The sequence below is a fragment of the Bufo bufo genome, chromosome 2, assembly GCF_905171765.1.
Source record: "Bufo bufo chromosome 2, aBufBuf1.1, whole genome shotgun sequence".
Lineage (NCBI taxonomy): Eukaryota > Metazoa > Chordata > Amphibia > Anura > Bufonidae > Bufo > Bufo bufo.
In genome coordinates, this window is record NC_053390.1 from 279,510,136 (window position 1) to 279,527,411 (window position 17,276).

Here is a 17,276-nt window from a genome sequence, read left to right on the forward strand (position 1 = left end):
TCAGAGACTATGTCTGAAGGAATACCATGCAATTTGACAATGTGGTCAATAAATGCCTGCGCCAGCGTCTTAGCATTGGGCAAACCAGGAAAAGGGATGAAATGCACCATTTTGCTAAAACGGTCCACCACCACCAGAATCACAGTCTTCCCCGAGGAACGAGGCAAGTCCGTTATGAAGTCCATGGACAGATGTGTCCAAGGACGGGAAGGAATGGGTAAGGGAAGGAGAGGACCTGATGGCCGTGAATGAGGGACTTTGGCACGAGCGCTAGTCTCGCAAGCTGCCGCAAAACCCTCAACCGACTTACGAAGCGCAGGCCACCAGAATCTCCGAGCTATGAGATCCAGTGTGGCTCTTGCCCCCGGGTGCCCAGCAAGGACCGTATCGTGGTGTTCCTTAAAAATCTTGTGTCTCAAAGCGAGAGGCACAAACAACCTCCCAGGAGGACAAAGATCAGGAGCCTCTGACTGGGCTGCCTGCACCTCTGCCTCTAATTCAGGAAAAAGAGCAGAGACCACCACACCTTCAGCCAAAATGGGACCCGGGTCTTCAAAATTCCCACCTCCCGGAAAACAACGTGACAGGGCATCTGCCTTCACATTCTTAACCCCAGGGCGGAACGTGACAACAAAATTAAACCTTGAAAAGAACAAAGACCATCTGGCCTGTCTCGGATTCAGACGCTTGGCTGACTCCAAGTAGGCCAGATTTTTATGGTCAGTAAACACAGTAATAGGGTGTCTGGCTCCCTCTAGCCAATTGCGCCATTCTTCAAAAGCCAACTTGATGGCCAACAATTCCCTATCTCCCACATCATAATTTCTCTCTGCGGAGGAGAGTTTCTTTGAGAAAAAGGCACACGGTTGCCATTTGGCAGGAGAGGAACCCTGAGACAAGACCGCACCCACCCCTACCTCAGAAGCATCAACCTCAACTATGAAGGGTAACGAAATATCAGGTTGTACCAGGATGGGAGCGGAAGCAAAACTCTCCTTGATATTAGAAAAGGCCTTACGCGCCTCTACCGACCAGGAAGAAAAATCTACCCCCTTTCTGGTCATATCAGTGAGTGGTTTAACAACAGAGGAATAATTCAAAATAAATTTCCTGTAATAATTGGCAAAGCCCAAAAAACGCATCAGCGCCTTCTGATTCTCAGGAAGCTCCCACTCAAGCACAGCGCGGACCTTCTCGGGGTCCATGCGAAAACCAGAAGCGGAGAGAAGAAACCCCAGAAATTGAATTTCTGGAACCGCAAACACACATTTTTCCAGTTTCGCGTATAATTTATTCTCCCGCAGGATGAGCAAGACCTGACGTAAATGTTCCTTATGAGTCTTGAAATCAGGAGAAAAAATCAAAATGTCATCCAAATACACTAATACAAATTTTCCCATTAAATGATAAAAAATGCTGTTCACGAAATGCTGAAAAACGGCTGGGGCATTCATCAAACCAAAAGGCATAACCAAATTCTCAAAATGGCCCTCAGGTATATTGAAAGCCGTCTTCCATTCGTCTCCTTCTCTGACCCTGACCAGGTTGTATGCCCCTCTTAGGTCTAATTTGGAAAAGATTTTAGCCCCAACAACCTGGTTAAACAGGTCCGGGATCAGAGGAAGCGGATAAGGGTCACGAATAGTGATACTGTTCAGCTCCCTGAAATCCAGACAAGGTCTTAAAGAACCATCTTTTTTCTTAACCACTTCCCATCTGGGCCCTTTGCCCCCTTCCTGACCAGGCCAAATTTTGCAAAACTGACATATCTCACTTTATGTGGTAATAACTTTGGAACGCCTTTATTTATCCAAGTCATTCAGAGATTGTTTTCTCGTGACACATTGTACTTCATGATAGTCATAAATTTGAGTCAAAATATTTCACCTTTATTTATGAAAAAATCCCAAATTTACCCAAAAATTAAAAAAAATCGCAATTTTCTAAATTTCAATTTCTCTGCTTTTAAAACAGAAAGTGATACCTCATAAAATATTTATTATTTAACATTCCCCATATGTCTACTTTATGTTGGCATCATTTTGGAAATGTCATTTTATTTTTTTAGGACGTTAGAAGGCTTAGAAGTTTAGAAGCAATTCTTCAAATTTTTAAGAAAATTGCCAAAACCCACTTTATAAGGACCAGTTCAGGTCTGAAGTCACTTTGTGGGGCCTACATAGTGGATACCCCCATAAATGACCCCATTGTAGAAACTACACCCCTCAAGGTATTCAAAACCGATTTTACAAACTTTGTTAACCCTTTAGGCGTTCCACAAGAATTAAAGGAAAATGGAGATCAAATTTTTAAATTTCACTTTTTTGGCAGATTTTCCATTTTAATCAATTTTTTTCTCTAACACATCGATGGTTAACAGCCAAACAAAACTCAATATTTATTACCCAGATTCTGCGGTTTACAGAAACACCCCACATGTGGTCGTAAACTGCTGTATGGGCACACGGCAGGGCGCAGAAGGAAAGGAACTCCACATGGTTTTTAGATGCCATGTCCCATTTGAAGCCCCCTGATGCACCCTTACAGTAGAAACTCCCAAGAAGTGACCCCATTTTGGAAACTAGGGGATAAGGTGCCAGTTTTATTAGTACTATTTTTGGGTACATATGATTTTTTGATCATTCAATATAACACTTTATGGGGTAAGGTGACCAAAAAATTGGTTGTTTTAGCACAGTTTCTATTTATTTATTTTTACAGCGTTCACCTTAGGGGTTCAGTCAAGTGACATTTTTATAGAGCAGATTGTTACGGACGTGGCGATACCTAATATGTATACTTTTTCTCATTTATTAAAGTTTTACACAATAATAGCATTTTTGAAACCAAAAAATTATGTTTTAATGTGTCCATGTTCTGAGAGCTATAGTTTTTTTATTTTTTGAGAGATTTTCTTATGTAGGGGCTCATTTTTTGCGGGATGAGGTGATGGTTTTATTGGTACCATTTTGTGGGACATACGCGTTTTTGATCACTTGGTGTTGCACCTTTTTTGATGCAAGGTGACAAAAATTGCTTGTTTTGACACAGTTTTTTTTTTTTTTTTTTTACGGTGTTCACCCGAGGGGTTAGGTCATGTGATATTTTTATAGAGCTGGTTTTTAAGGACGCGTCAATACCTAATATGTATACTTTTTTTTATTTGTTTCACTTTAACACAATAATAGCATTTTTGAAACCAAAAAAATTATGTTTTAGTGTCTCCATGTTCTAAGAGCTATAGTTTTTTTATTTTTTGAGAGATTTTCTTATGTAGGGGCTCATTTTTTGCGGGATGAGGTGACGGTTTTATTGGTACCATTTTGTGGGACATACGCGTTTTTGATCACTTGGTGTTGCACCTTTTGTGATGCAAGGTGACAAAAATTGCTTGTTTTGACACAGTTTTTTTAATTTATTTTTTACGGTGTTCATCCGAGGGGTTAGGTCATGTGATATTTTTATAGAGCTGGTTTTTACGGACGCGGCAATACTAAATATGTCTATTTTACTTTATTTTTTCTATTTTAATTTTTTTTTTTTTATTCCTAACTTGGGAACTTTTTTTTTTTTTACATGTGAAACTTTATTTTATTTTATTTTTTCAACCCTTTTTTTTATTTTTTTTTACACTTTTCGTCCCCCATAAGGTCATACAAGACCTCTGGGGGACATTTGCTTCACTTTTTCTTTTTTTTTTCACAGTTGATTTCTCCTGTAACTGGGGCTGAGATAGTAGCCCCAGTTACAGGACAAATGCACCCCTATAGAGGCTGTACAGCAGCAATCCTGCGCTGTACAGCCTCACAGCAGGGCTGATCGAGGTCTCTGAGAGACCTCACACAGCTCCTGCACACTCCGGTCACGGCGGTCACATGACCGCCGGGCCGGAACAGGAAGCGCACAGCGCTTCCTGCTCTGCAGACACAGCGCTCGGCGAGCGCTGTGTCTGCAGCGATCGTGAAGGCAGGGACACCTGGGCACTGTCCCTGCCTTGTCTTAGGGTTGCCCTGCTGTCACTGACAGCGGGCAACCCGATCAGCAGCTGCACGATTAGCGTGCAGCTGCTATTTCTGACAGGACGTTTTAAAACGTGCTGTCAGAAATAGACGTCCACCCATAGGACGTTTATATCCTATGGGCGGACGTGAGGCGGTTAACAAAGAAAAAAACAGCGGCAACAGGCGACTTCGAGGGTCGTATGTGTCCTTTTCTCAGACTCTCAGAGATATAAGCACGCATAGCGACCCTCTCAGGTTGGGAAAGATTGTATAAACAAGATTTAGGCAGCTTGGCACCTGGGATGAGATTAATAGGGCAATCGTACTCCCTGTGCGGGGGCAAATCCTGAACTCCACTCTCAGAGAAGACATCCGAAAATTCAGAGAGGAAAGGTGGTACAGTCTTAGTAGAAACCTCAGAAACAGATGTCATGAGGCAATTCTCTCTGCAAAAGTCACTCCAACCATTTATTTGCCTCGCTTGCCAATCAATGGTGGGGTTATGTTTAGTGAGCCAGGGTAGCCCCAACACTAGAGGAGTAGGCAAACCGCTAAGGACGAAACATGACACATCCTCAACATGAGCATCACTGACAATGAAACGGATATTGTGAACTATGCCCTTTAATGATTTCTGAGAAAGTGGAGCGGAATCAATAGCAAAAACAGGAATATCCTTTCCCAAAGTGCATACCTGGAAACCATGAGTTATTGCAAATTGATTATCAATGAGATTGACAGCTGCTCCACTATCCACAAAAATCTCACAAAAAATGCTTTTGCTCTCTAGCGCCACCCTAGCAGGCAGGACAAAACGGGAACTACAAGCAAACGGAAAACCTTCAATTTCCGCCTCAACCCTGCCAATAGTAACAGACGGAACATTTTTAAAAGATTTTTTCCTTTTAGTTTCTTTATTACTCCCAGAAAACTGCCTGAATCTCCTAGAGGGACAAACATTTGCCAAATGATTTATACCTCCACAACAAAAACAAACCCTCCCATGCGGGCTGAATCTTCTATCGTCAGAGGCAATCAACCCCAGCTGCATGGGCTCCTGCTCAGAAGGGGCTGACAGCGACTGAGACCCCTGCGCACAGAAAGAGACCGCTGCACTGTCCCGGGACTGAGTATGACAGGAAGGAGAGATCTCTCCTCTCTCTCTAAGACGCCTGTCAATACGAACGGCCTGAGACATAGCAGAATCCAAGGAGGTAGGTCTCTCATGAAAGGCAAATGCATCTTTCAATCTCTCTGAAAGACCATGGCAAAATTGACTTCGGAGTGCAGCATCATTCCAACCAGTATCAGCTGCCCATCTCCGAAATTCTGAGCAGTATATCTCTGCGGATTGTTTACCCTGGCATAACAGACGTAGTCTAGACTCAGCCAGAGCAATACGATCCGGATCATCATATATCTGACCCAGGGCTAAAAAGAATTCATCCACTGAACGGAGGGGCCGTGCCCCCTCCGGCAGCGAAAAGGCCCAGGATTGAGCGTTACCCCTGAGCAGCGATATAATGATCCCCACCCTCCGTTTTTCATCACCAGAGGAATGGGGAAGAAGGCGAAAATGGAGTTTGCAAGCCTCTCTAAAACGCACAAAATACTCACTACCCCCGGAGAACGTATCCGGGAGCGAGATCTTAGGCTCAGAACAAACTCCATGAACGCAAGCTGAACCGGTCACTTGAAACTGAGAAAAAGTCTTACGGAGATCAGCTACCTCCAATGAAAGACCCTGGAAGCGCTCAGCCAAAAGTGAAACCGGATCCATGCTTGAGACGGTTTTGGCGGCTTATAATGTCACGGATGGTGTACAGGAAACAAGACAATAATATAAACAATGACTCACTGGATCCACAACTAAGGAACAAAAGGGGAGACCCCTGCAAGAGACCTGCCGCTCTCCCTTATTGCTCAGCCTATGTGACCACCCCAAAGGTGGATGGGCGCATATCCACGTACCTCGACTATCTTACACCTGAAGACCCTACAATAGTGAGGGGACACGACCACCGGCTCCCTACACAGACACGGAGGGAGTCAGGGTCACCTGGATCCAGAAAACAGAAAATCATAAATACATAAACAGAACTTATCTTGCAGACGACTGGGGACTGTGGGCTGGGAACAAGGAACAGCATGCACACACACTCCAGGAAGTTGTATAAGCCGCACACTACTGCATTCTGGGGAGGAACTTAAAGGGCAGCAATCAGTCCAACAGCATGACAGCTGAGATAGACTAACGAGATGAGAAACTGAACCAAAACAAAGAAATTCAAGGAGGAGGATCTGAAAGGCTCCTGTCAGAGCTTCTCAACTGTCTGGCTGTGACAACTTGCCAAATTATACGCGCCTGAGTCCCTGAGAAAGGTCGCCTTAGAAATCTTCCAGTCTCTGCTAGGACCAGAGATAGCGGCGTCCGTGGTCATAGAACGCATACACCGGGCGCTGCGCCCTAAGCCCAAGCAAGGGGAGCCGCCGCGAGACATCATCTGCGGCCTCCTATCCTATGTGGACATGGCACAACTCCTACAAGAGGCAAGAGAGAACTGCCTGGTCACCTATGCAGGTGAGGAGATCCACTTTTACCAAGATGTCGCCCCCTCGACACTGGCTAAGAGGCGCACCCTGAAGCCACTATTGGAGGCCCTTCGTGAGAGGAACCTACAGTACACCTGGCTGTTCCCATTCGGCTTGGCCGTTTGGATTAACGGAAGGAGACTCACTGTCCACGCTCCAGGCGACCTCGAAAAAGTGTGGACGGCACTGAACATGGAGCCGTTGCCCATACCGTCTTGGCTGCCCTTACCTCAGGAGGAAGATCAACCAACGGCACCACAAAGAAACCTAGGACTGCCTTAGTGCTCCACCGGAGCTCCCAAGCCCAGGAAAAGCATCCCGGGATCCATTGCCTCTAGGGGCACCTGAACAAGGATGGTGAGCAAGCTGTCCCTCACAGCGTATCCGCGCTTCCCACATGCCTGACTTGGTGCACCGTAAGTTGGGCAACTAGTACTTACATGTGAGAGCAACTCGCCCGCAATGGCGGATTGCTCCTTGACCTTGCGCCCCATGTCCCCCTTCTGTCTCGCTGACCTATGCCGTTTCAGCGCAATAATCGGGACTTAGGCCCACACAGCTTCCCTTACCGGCCTAGCGGGGGCGCCCCAGCCTCATCCTTTCCCCCACCTCCATTGTCGAAGATTCATCACTTGGAAAAGCCTTGAGCTCTGCCACAACCCTCCGAACTTGTTGTTTATTTGCTGGTTTGGGAACCCGCTCGGGGCACCCTGAAGAAGGAGACACGCTCCATCAGAGCACTCAACCTTAGAAAGACACCTCGGGATCTTCCCCCGTCGGGATATCTCGAGCGGAGATGTCGTACAAGTTGCCCCCCACAGTACAATTGACCCTACCAGCACGCTGAAGCGGGTGTACCGTGGGTTATTCTGTCGGAACTTACCAACGAGAACATAGAACTTTGCCCGCAACTAAAGACAGACCTCCTGGGTGTCATGCGTTATTCTCCCCCCCCCCCCCCCCCGTATTGCTGACTCTTGCTGTTGAAAATGTCTAGACAGGGGCAAACGCTTGTGCAGCTTCCCCAATTAGACTCACGAGATGCACCCCAATTCACTCCTCTAGCCCCCCCCACTGCCCCTAATGTCCCCCCCCCTTTTTTACCACCCCGCTGCCGAAAGCCTGCTCCCCAGACCAGCTTCTGTTTCAGCTATAATTTACATACAGTCGTGGCCAAAAGTTTTGAGAATGACACAAATATTAGTTTTCACAAAGTTTGCTGCTAAACTGCTTTTAGATCTTTGTTTCAGTTGTTTCTGTGATGTAGTGAAATATAATTACATGCACTTCATATGTTTCAAAGGCTTTTATCGACAATTACATGACATTTATGCAAAGAGTCAGTATTTGCAGTGTTGGCCCTTCTTTTTCAGGACCTCTGCAATTCGACTGGGCATGCTCTCAATCAACTTCTGGGCCAATTCCTGACTGATAGCAACCCATTCTTTTATAATCACTTCTTGGAGTTTGTCAGAATTAGTGGGTTTTTGTTTGTCCACCCGCCTCTTGAGGATTGACCACAAGTTCTCAATGGGATTAAGATCTGGGGAGTTTCCAGGCCATGGACCCAAAATGTCAACGTTTTGGTCCCCAAGCCACTTAGTTATCACTTTTGCCTTATGGCACGGTCCTCCATCGTGCTGGAAAATGCATTGTTCTTCACCAAACTGTTGTTGGATTGTTGGAAGAAGTTGCTGTTGGAGGGTGTTTTGGTACCATTCTTTATTCATGGCTGTGTTTTTGGGCAAAATTGTGAGTGAGCCCACTCCCTTGGATGAGAAGCAACCCCACACATGAATGGTCTCAGGATGCTTTACTGTTGGCATGACACAGCACTGATGGTAGCGCTCACCTTTTCTTCTCCGGACAAGCCTTTTTCCAGATGCCCCAAACAATCGGAAAGAGGCTTCATCGGAGAATATGACTTTGCCCCAGTCCTCAGCAGTCCATTCACCATACTTTCTGCAGAAGATCAATCTGTCCCAGATGTTTTTTTTGGAGAGAAGTGGCTTCTTTGCTGCCCTTCTTGACACCAGGCCATCTTCCAAAAGTCTTCGCCTCACTGTGCGTGCAGATGCGCTCACACCTGCCTGCTGTCATTCCTGAGCAAGCTCTGCACTGGTGGCACTCCGATCCCGCAGCTGAATCCTCTTTAGGAAACGATCCTGGCGCTTGCTGGACTTTCTTGGACGCCCTGAAGCCTTCTTAACACGAATTGAACCTCTTTCCTTGAAGTTCTTGATTTTCCTATAAATTGTTGATTGAGGTGCAATCTTAGTAGCCACAATATCCTTGCCTGTGAAGCCATTTTTATGCAACGCAATGATGGCTGCACACGTTTCTTTGCAGGTCACCATGGTTAACAATGGAAGAACAATGATTTCAAGCAAGCATCACCCTCCTTTTAACATGTCAAGTCTGCCATTTTAACCCAATCAGCCTGACATAGTGATCTCCAGCCTTGTGCTCGTCAACATTCTCACCTGAGTTAACAAGACGATTACTGAAATGATCTCAGCAGGTCCTTTAATGATCAAATTGCTATTATAAAAACTTAAGCAGCAACTTTTCCAATTTCCAATATTTATGTAATTCTCAAAACTTTTGGCCACGACTGTACACGGGACTGATTCCGGGAGTCATGCTGTTTTGTGTATAACCAGATTGGTGACGCTTCAAAAAAGGGGGTCCGTCACGTCACCCCCCCCCCCCCCCCCCCCCCCCGTAGCTCCCCATCTGTTATTCTTCGCTTACCCATCTGGTCTTTCTTAGACCTTCCTTTTCCCATTCATTGGTTATATAAACCCTGAGTTTATCTAATGTCAGCTCTGTTAAAGTTTAGATATCTTATGATTATATTTTATTGGGTGGTGCCAAGGTGCACGTCCCCTCTTTTCCTTAAAGCCTAAAGGAAAATCATCCCCATTGACAGTGTGTCCTCAGCAGAACAGGACACGCATCTTATACAGTTTACTCCCTATGTAAGGGATTAACCAGCTTGTCAACTACATCCCCAACTTTTGGGACTTATCCCGGTTTTCCAGATACTGATAAGCCCTCTAAGTGCCTTCTGTGTGTCAATTGTCTTGTGTGTCCCTGTGATACCCCCCCTTTTTTTTCCTTTTCTTTTTGCTTTTCCCTTTCCCACAGCACCGGAGGAATCGAGCACAGCCGCACTGATTGTCTTCCACTTGAGAGTCGCGCGCATATACCATGGCTACCGCTGTAATTGCATCGTTTAACGTAAAAGGTCTGAACGAACCCTGCAAGAGGGCCCAGACAATGTCTCTTGTTCAGAAAGATAAGGCGTCTATTATATTCCTACAAGAGACACACTTCAAATCTGGTAAGATACCCAACCTTCCCACTACTAAATTCTCACATTGGTTCCACTGCCCCTTTTCCACCGCCAGCAGGGGAGTGAGCTTGGCAATCCATAAACAGCTATCCTTTAAACACTTGGCAACGGTGGTGGATCCAGATGGGCGTTACATTTTCGTGAAAGGCCTGCTAGCAAATAATCTAGTGACACTTGCAAACTTATATGCCCCAAACAGAGGACAAGTCCCATGGCTTACTCAGACTTTGTCTCAACTATCCTCTTTTCAAGAGGGCATTACAGTCCTGGGCAGAGATTTTAATGCCACCCTAGAACCAGTCCTAGACTCCTCAACTGATAGATCGGCCATATCACACAAGCTTCTGAAAAAACGTAAACAACACCTGAAAAGAGCAGGCTTGTCTGGCGCACACTAAACCCTGTAGAGAGGGATTACACCTTCTACTCCTCTGCGCAAACTTCCTATCAAAGACTCGACTACCTGTTTTTATCCTCGGCACACATACAAAGAATATCGAAGACTTCTATAGGTAGTATCACGATTTCTGACCATGCCCCGATCTTTCTGCACCTACATATCTTAGATCCCCTCTCTAGGGAGCGGACCTGGCGGCTAAATGAAACCCTCCTCACAGATACAACCCACAAAGCTAAAATCGCAAAAGCCATTTACGAATACTTCACCATTCTCCCAGACATCATCAACAGGGAACAAGTAGGATTCGTACATGGCAGACAGGGCAATGAGAACACGAAGCGCTTGCTGCATCTGATTGACTAGGCCAGATTGAAAAATCGACCACTGGCCCTCTTAAGCACCGACGCGGAGAAAGCCTTCGACAGGGTTAGCTGGCAATACATGTCCGCTGCCATGTCGAAGTTTGGCTTCTCCCCCCAGTTAATCAGTGCAGTATTGACTCTCTACTCAGCCCCCTCTGGCTGGGTCCGGGTTAATTGCTCTCTTTCCCCCTCCTTCTTAGTCGCCAACGGCACCAGACAAGGGTGCCCCCTATCCCCGGCGTTGTTCATAATTGTAATGGAGACCCTATTATGCAAAATCCCAAGATATCTGGACTTAACATCAGCAACCACTCCCATGTTGCAGCGGCCTTTGCGGGCGACCTACTTGTTCTAACCTCCAACCCCATGACCTCCTTCCCTGAACTAGTGAGAATCTTTGAAGAATTTGGATTCTTATCTAATTTCAAAATAAACTACAGTAAATCACAAGCGCTAAACATAACATGCCCACGGAACACGGTTCTAGAACTTCAACGCACCACCCCATTCACATGGGCCCCGCACTCTATCCAATATCTTGGCATTCACGTCTCGGCTAATCCAACTGACCTATTCAGCTTAAACAACGCCCCGCTTCTGAAAGACATACGACAGCACCTACAGACAGTGAAGCTCCCATTTATCTCTTGGATGGGCAGGAAAAACTACTTAAAGACTTACATTGTCCCCAAATTCATTTATCTTATACAAACGTTACCAATCTGGTTGCCCAATTCCTACTTTAATGACATCAAAAGAATCTTCTCTTCTTTCATTTGGAAGAGTAAAAAAGCTAGAGTAGCCTACTTGACCCTAACAAAGGAAAGGAGGTTTGGGGGATTTGGGCTACAAGATATCCGCCTTTACTACAAGGCCACCCAAGTGATTAGGGGACTAGATATACTGGCGAATAAGCCAACGTCACTGTGCGCCCATCTGGAGGCCACCACCCTTGCCTACAGAGAAAAACTCGCCTTATGGGGGGTTCGCCCTTGCCTGCATAATTCCACAAATATTTCTTATATGTGGAAAGCGGTACTAGCGGAATGGTCTAAGCTGTTTGCAGCTAATGAGCTGAGATTCTCACACACTCGTCTCCCGCTATGTCTGTAACAAGCATACATCCACAGAGATATACTTGACTCTTCAGGCATCTGGGCACTCCTTCACAACCATTCACTAGAAAGTATCAGAAACCAAAATGGAGAGCTGGATTGGTCATCCATACTAGACATGCCACTTGTGAAAGGAACCTCTTTCCTGCAAGTACTAAGTTTCCGCAAGGACATTAGGAAGCTTAAGATACCTCCCCCCCATAGCACCCCACTAACATGGCTCGAAGAGCAAGTGGGGACACCCTTCCTTGTTTCAAAAGCCCTATCCAAAATGTACAAGCTCCTCCTCTCGGCCGCCCCCCCGACTATGTCCCATATCTCTGCGTGGGAGACGGAGCTTTTGGACTAAATTCTCTGCCCCTGAGATAGCAACTATACTAACCAACTCCCATGGCTTCTCACGCTGTGTAATAGTACAGGAAAACTCCTTCAAACTCACGACCAGGTGTTACAAAACACCTGTATTTCTCCACAAATTAAATCCAACCATACCAGATGTATGTTGGTGGTGCGGCTCTGATCCGGGATCACTGTCTCACATTTGGTGGAGCTGCCACAAAATGCGTCCCTTCTGGCTTCAAGTCGAAACTACTATTAACCAGGTATGCTCCCCGCAATGCCTAATGGAACTCGACCCTAAACTGGTACTACTCTGGTGCCCCAACCAATCCTTTACCCCGTCGAAAGCTAATCTACCCACGATGCTACTTACAGCAGCCAGACTACTTGTCCCGCTGAAATGAAAATCGGATAGACCCCCGTCACAAACGGAATGATTGGACAAAGCGGATCAGTTGTACCGCTTAGAAGAATTAGCGGCATGAGAAATGGGAAACCACCAGAAATTTCTAAAGATCTGGCAACCCTGGAGGCTTTTCCGTGCCTTTTCTTGATCCTCCGAACTTCCCATCTTTAACGCAACAACCCTCCCCCCCTTCCCCTCCCTCTTCTCCTTACATGTTACCCACATACCAACCTACCTGATGTCTTCTGCCTACCCTTGTCTTCATGTCAATGTGATCCCTAGGATTACCTCTTTGCTATACTAGGCACTTACCAAATTTTAGGTTCCTACAACCTTGACTACACTATGACTATATATCAACTGCAGTTTCAAGCAAATGTGTATGTGAACCTACATGTTGTTTGAAGATATGACTATTCAAGTATTACTTGTTCTTGTTAAGAGATATATGTACCTTTTTGTAATACTTTGCTGTTGCTTGAATAAAAAGAAAATTGGCAAAAGTGTCCCTAGTGAACTTAGTAATGCCACAATAGTGCCCTCAGGTTCAATGCACTCAGTGCCTCCTATAACGCTGGTGTATTAAAAATGCCCCCTATAGTGCTCTTTATGCTCCTAAGGTGGCCAAGTAAATAAATAAACAAAACAAATCCAATACTCACCTGAGTACTGCTCCATGCTGCCGTCTGCAGTACAGGCCACAGTCCTCTTCCATCCTACAGACTGAAACTCCTGCATCCTGGCAGAGATGATCATAATGATGTAAGTGCTCCATGATGTCATCGTAATGCCGGAGACCTGGCACTAGTGGTCACAATGATGCCATTGCTTTGTGACCGCCTACCACTTTGTGCTAATCTACTACTTCGTAGGCTTTATGCCTAGTGACCTGTGGCCTAAGAGGGTGATTGGTAGAGAGGGAGCCTTTGGCTCCAATGTCAGGCTGCAGTATTCAACTCTATCGCTGTCCTGATGATGCTACATAAGTACCTGACACTACCAGCATAAATCAGCCCTGGGAGCGTCAGATTGTTATTTAGGCTACTTTCACACTAGTGTTTTTTGCGGATCTGTCATGGATCTGCAAAAATGCTTCCGTTACAATAATACAACCGCATGCATCCGTCATTAACAGATCCGGTTGTATTATGTCTTATATAGCCAAGACGGATCCGTCATGAACAGCATTGAAAGTCAATGGGGGACGGATCAGTTTTCTATTGTGTCAAATAAAACGGATCCGTCCCCATTGACTTACATTGTGTGTCAGGATGGATCTGTCTTGCGCCGCACCACATCGCAGACAGAAGCGTTTTTCTGTCCGCGATGGGGACACAACCAAACGGAATGTTCAGTTCAGTTCTGTCCCCATTGACAATGAATGGGGACAAAACTGAAGCGTTTTCTCCCGCTATTGAGATCCTATGTCGGATCTAAATAGCGGAATTGAAAACGCTAATGTGAAAGTAGCCTTACCTGGATGTTGGCCATACGGAGGGCTTGGGTGGCTCTCTGGGCATCGGCCCACAAGGAATATTCTCGGCAGGGTCCATGGCCAGTCCATCCCTGCCTAAGGATAGAATAACGATTTTTAGTGCAGGTGTTTTGTTTTCTTAGCCAAACCCAAGAGTGGATCCAAATCTTTACTTTATACTTATTTTACATTTAGAATATATTCCTGGCTTTGGCTTATGAAAAGAAAGCTGCATAAAGAGGTTTTCTGCTTCTATAAAAAACTTCATAAAAAATTGTTCCAAGAAAAGGTATCTAGGTTGCCCATAGCAACCAAGCAGATTCCAATATTCATCAATATTGACATCCATTTTCAAATGAAACATGTTATCTAATTAGTTGCTATGTGCAAAATTAATATTTTCTCAAATAAATATTTTCAACAGAAATCATCAAGTGGAAACACAGATGTGCTGGTAAACTGGCATCTGGTTATTTCTTAACACTCTACCTTTTATTGTGTGTTTCATTAAATCCCTTCCTACTGAAAGCTGTAACATTGTGTTTGACAATAAAATTTATTATGCAAATCTGGCACCTGGGTAAGGGTAAAAATGATATTAAGAAGACAGGGCAGTGTTCTTTAAGGCCCCTTTACAGATAATCGCTAACAAGTATTCGTAGGAATGCTAGTTATTAATGACCTGCCGGCATAAAGGTGCCACGGATTACCCGATGAATGAGCAAAATGTTCATACATCAGGTAATCGCATATTTCATGCGGTCACCTAAATCATCGTTTGCCAGCAGCAAGATTGTGGCGTCTAAGCAACCTCTGCTGCAAGCAAACAATGGGTCTGTATAGGAAAGAGCAATGGCATTAGCGATCGCTTCTCCCCATACTATGGAGGAGATTGCTTCATGTATTGTCAGAAAGGAATGCTTCCTTCTCAACAACTGTCTGCTAAATTGTGCAATGTAAAGGAAACATTAGTGAATAGAGTAAATTAGTAATTAACCACTTCCAGACCATTTGCCCCCTTCCTGACCAAGTCTAATTTTGCAAATCTGACGTGTCACTTTATGTGGTAATAACTTTGGAATCCTTTTACCTATCCAAGCCATTCTGAGAATGTTTTCTCATGACACATTGTACATTATGTTAATGGTAAATTTGAGTCAATAGGTTTTACCTTTATTTATAAAAAAAATCTAAAAGCTACCTTAAATTCTTATTTTCTAAATATTAATTTCTCTGCTTTTAAGACAGATAGTGATACCTCATAAGATACTTATTAATTAACATTCACCATATGTTGGGATAATTGTGGTAATGTAGGAAAAAAGAGTCAGTGGCTGTTCATTGCTGATATGGAATAGTGGTGCACTACTAATAGACTTGTCCCAGGTCTAACAAATGTAACATAGTAGGCACACCTAAATCTGGATAAAATTCTTAGAGTCACAAATATGTTATAAAATAAGTTATTTACTATTGCTATTCTAAAATACATTGTATCCTATAGATAATAATAGAATAGATACAAGTCCTGTGATCCTTTATCGTAACTCTGTTGACATAATAGAATATACCAAGCGGTTAATTAAATATTGGTAGTAGATCAATAATTAGTCATTAGTGTGTCTGAATATATAACTCTGTTTCATATATATCAGTTACTGTTAAGTTCATAGGATATTCAATCATGAAATGTACACAAATATATATCACTAAAAATATATCTCTGCAGAGCGTCTTACCACTTCCCCCTTTGGTCCAGGCTTTGAAGATAATAAATTGAGAGCAGATACAGGTGCGTGATGCAGGTAAGGTATAACCATACAGTAATCCAACTCCACATCATCCCCACGCATTTCATTTTCTCCTGAATACAGTAACACCCCAATTGTGGTCGTACACTGCTGTTTGGGAATATGCCAGGGGTCAGAAGGGAAGGAGCGGCATCTGGATTTTCTAACATGGAATTTGCTGAAATGGTTTTTAAGAGCGATAACTTTTAAAAAAATTTGTTGACTGAGCTGTGTGAAGGTTTCTTTTTTGCGGGAAAAGCTGTCGTTTTTATTGCCACCATTTTGGGGTACATTTGGCTTTCTGATCGCTTTTTATCAAATTTTTTTTGGAGGTTAGGTCACACCTACTTGATGGGGTAGATCATTTGATATTTTTATAGTTCCGGTTGTTAAGGATGTGGCAATAGCAAATATGTAATTTTTTTTAACACAATAGGCATTTTCTTAGAGCCATTTTTTTTTTTTTTCCTGGTTATGGTCTTGTGTGGGGGTTCACTTTTTGCAGGGGTGGGGTGATGTTTTCAGGTACATATGAATTTTTGATTGCTTGATATTATGTTTTTTGGAATTTTTTTATGGTGTTCACCTGATAGGGTAGATCATGTGATACTTTTATAGAGCCGGTTATTATGTACACGCTGATACCAAATATGTCTATTTTTTATTTCTTTTTAATACATTTTACACAAGAAGAGCATTTTTAGAAAAAAAAATGCTTTTGTGTTGACATTTTCTAAGAGCCATATTTTTTTTTATATTTATGGTCTATGGGCTAATTTTTTGCAGGATGAGGTGAAATTTTAATTGGTACCATTTTGGGGTACATACGACTTTTGGGGTACATAATTCCTTGATATTATGTTTTTTGGGAGGTGAGGTCACAAAAAAGCTGTTTTGACGTAATTTTTTATGGTGCTCACCTAATGAGGTGTATCATGTGATATTTTTATAAAGCTGGTCATTATGGACACGGCAATACCAAATATGTCTATTTTCTTTTTTCGATTATATTTTTTCTATTTTTAAAATGTGAATTTTTTTATTTTTATAAAACACTTTTTTTTTTATTTTACACTTTGTGTCCTCCATAAGGACATACAAGACCTGTGGGGGACATTTAACTTCACTTATTTATTTTTTTTGCTATTGATTTCTCTAGTAACTGGGGCTGATATCGTAGCCCCAGCCACAGGGGAAATACAACGACCAGAGAGGCTTACAGCATTATACAGCACTGTACAACCTCAGTACAGGGCTGATCGAGGTCTGTGGAAGACCCAACAGCTCCTGAACTCTCCCGGCCCTGGCGGTCAAGTGATGGAGCAGGAAGCAGCACAGCACTCCATGGCTGTATACACAGCGCTCATTCAGCACAGTGATCTAGAAGGCAGGGACACGGAGAAATGTCCCTGCCTTAACTATGGGGAGCGCTGCTGTCA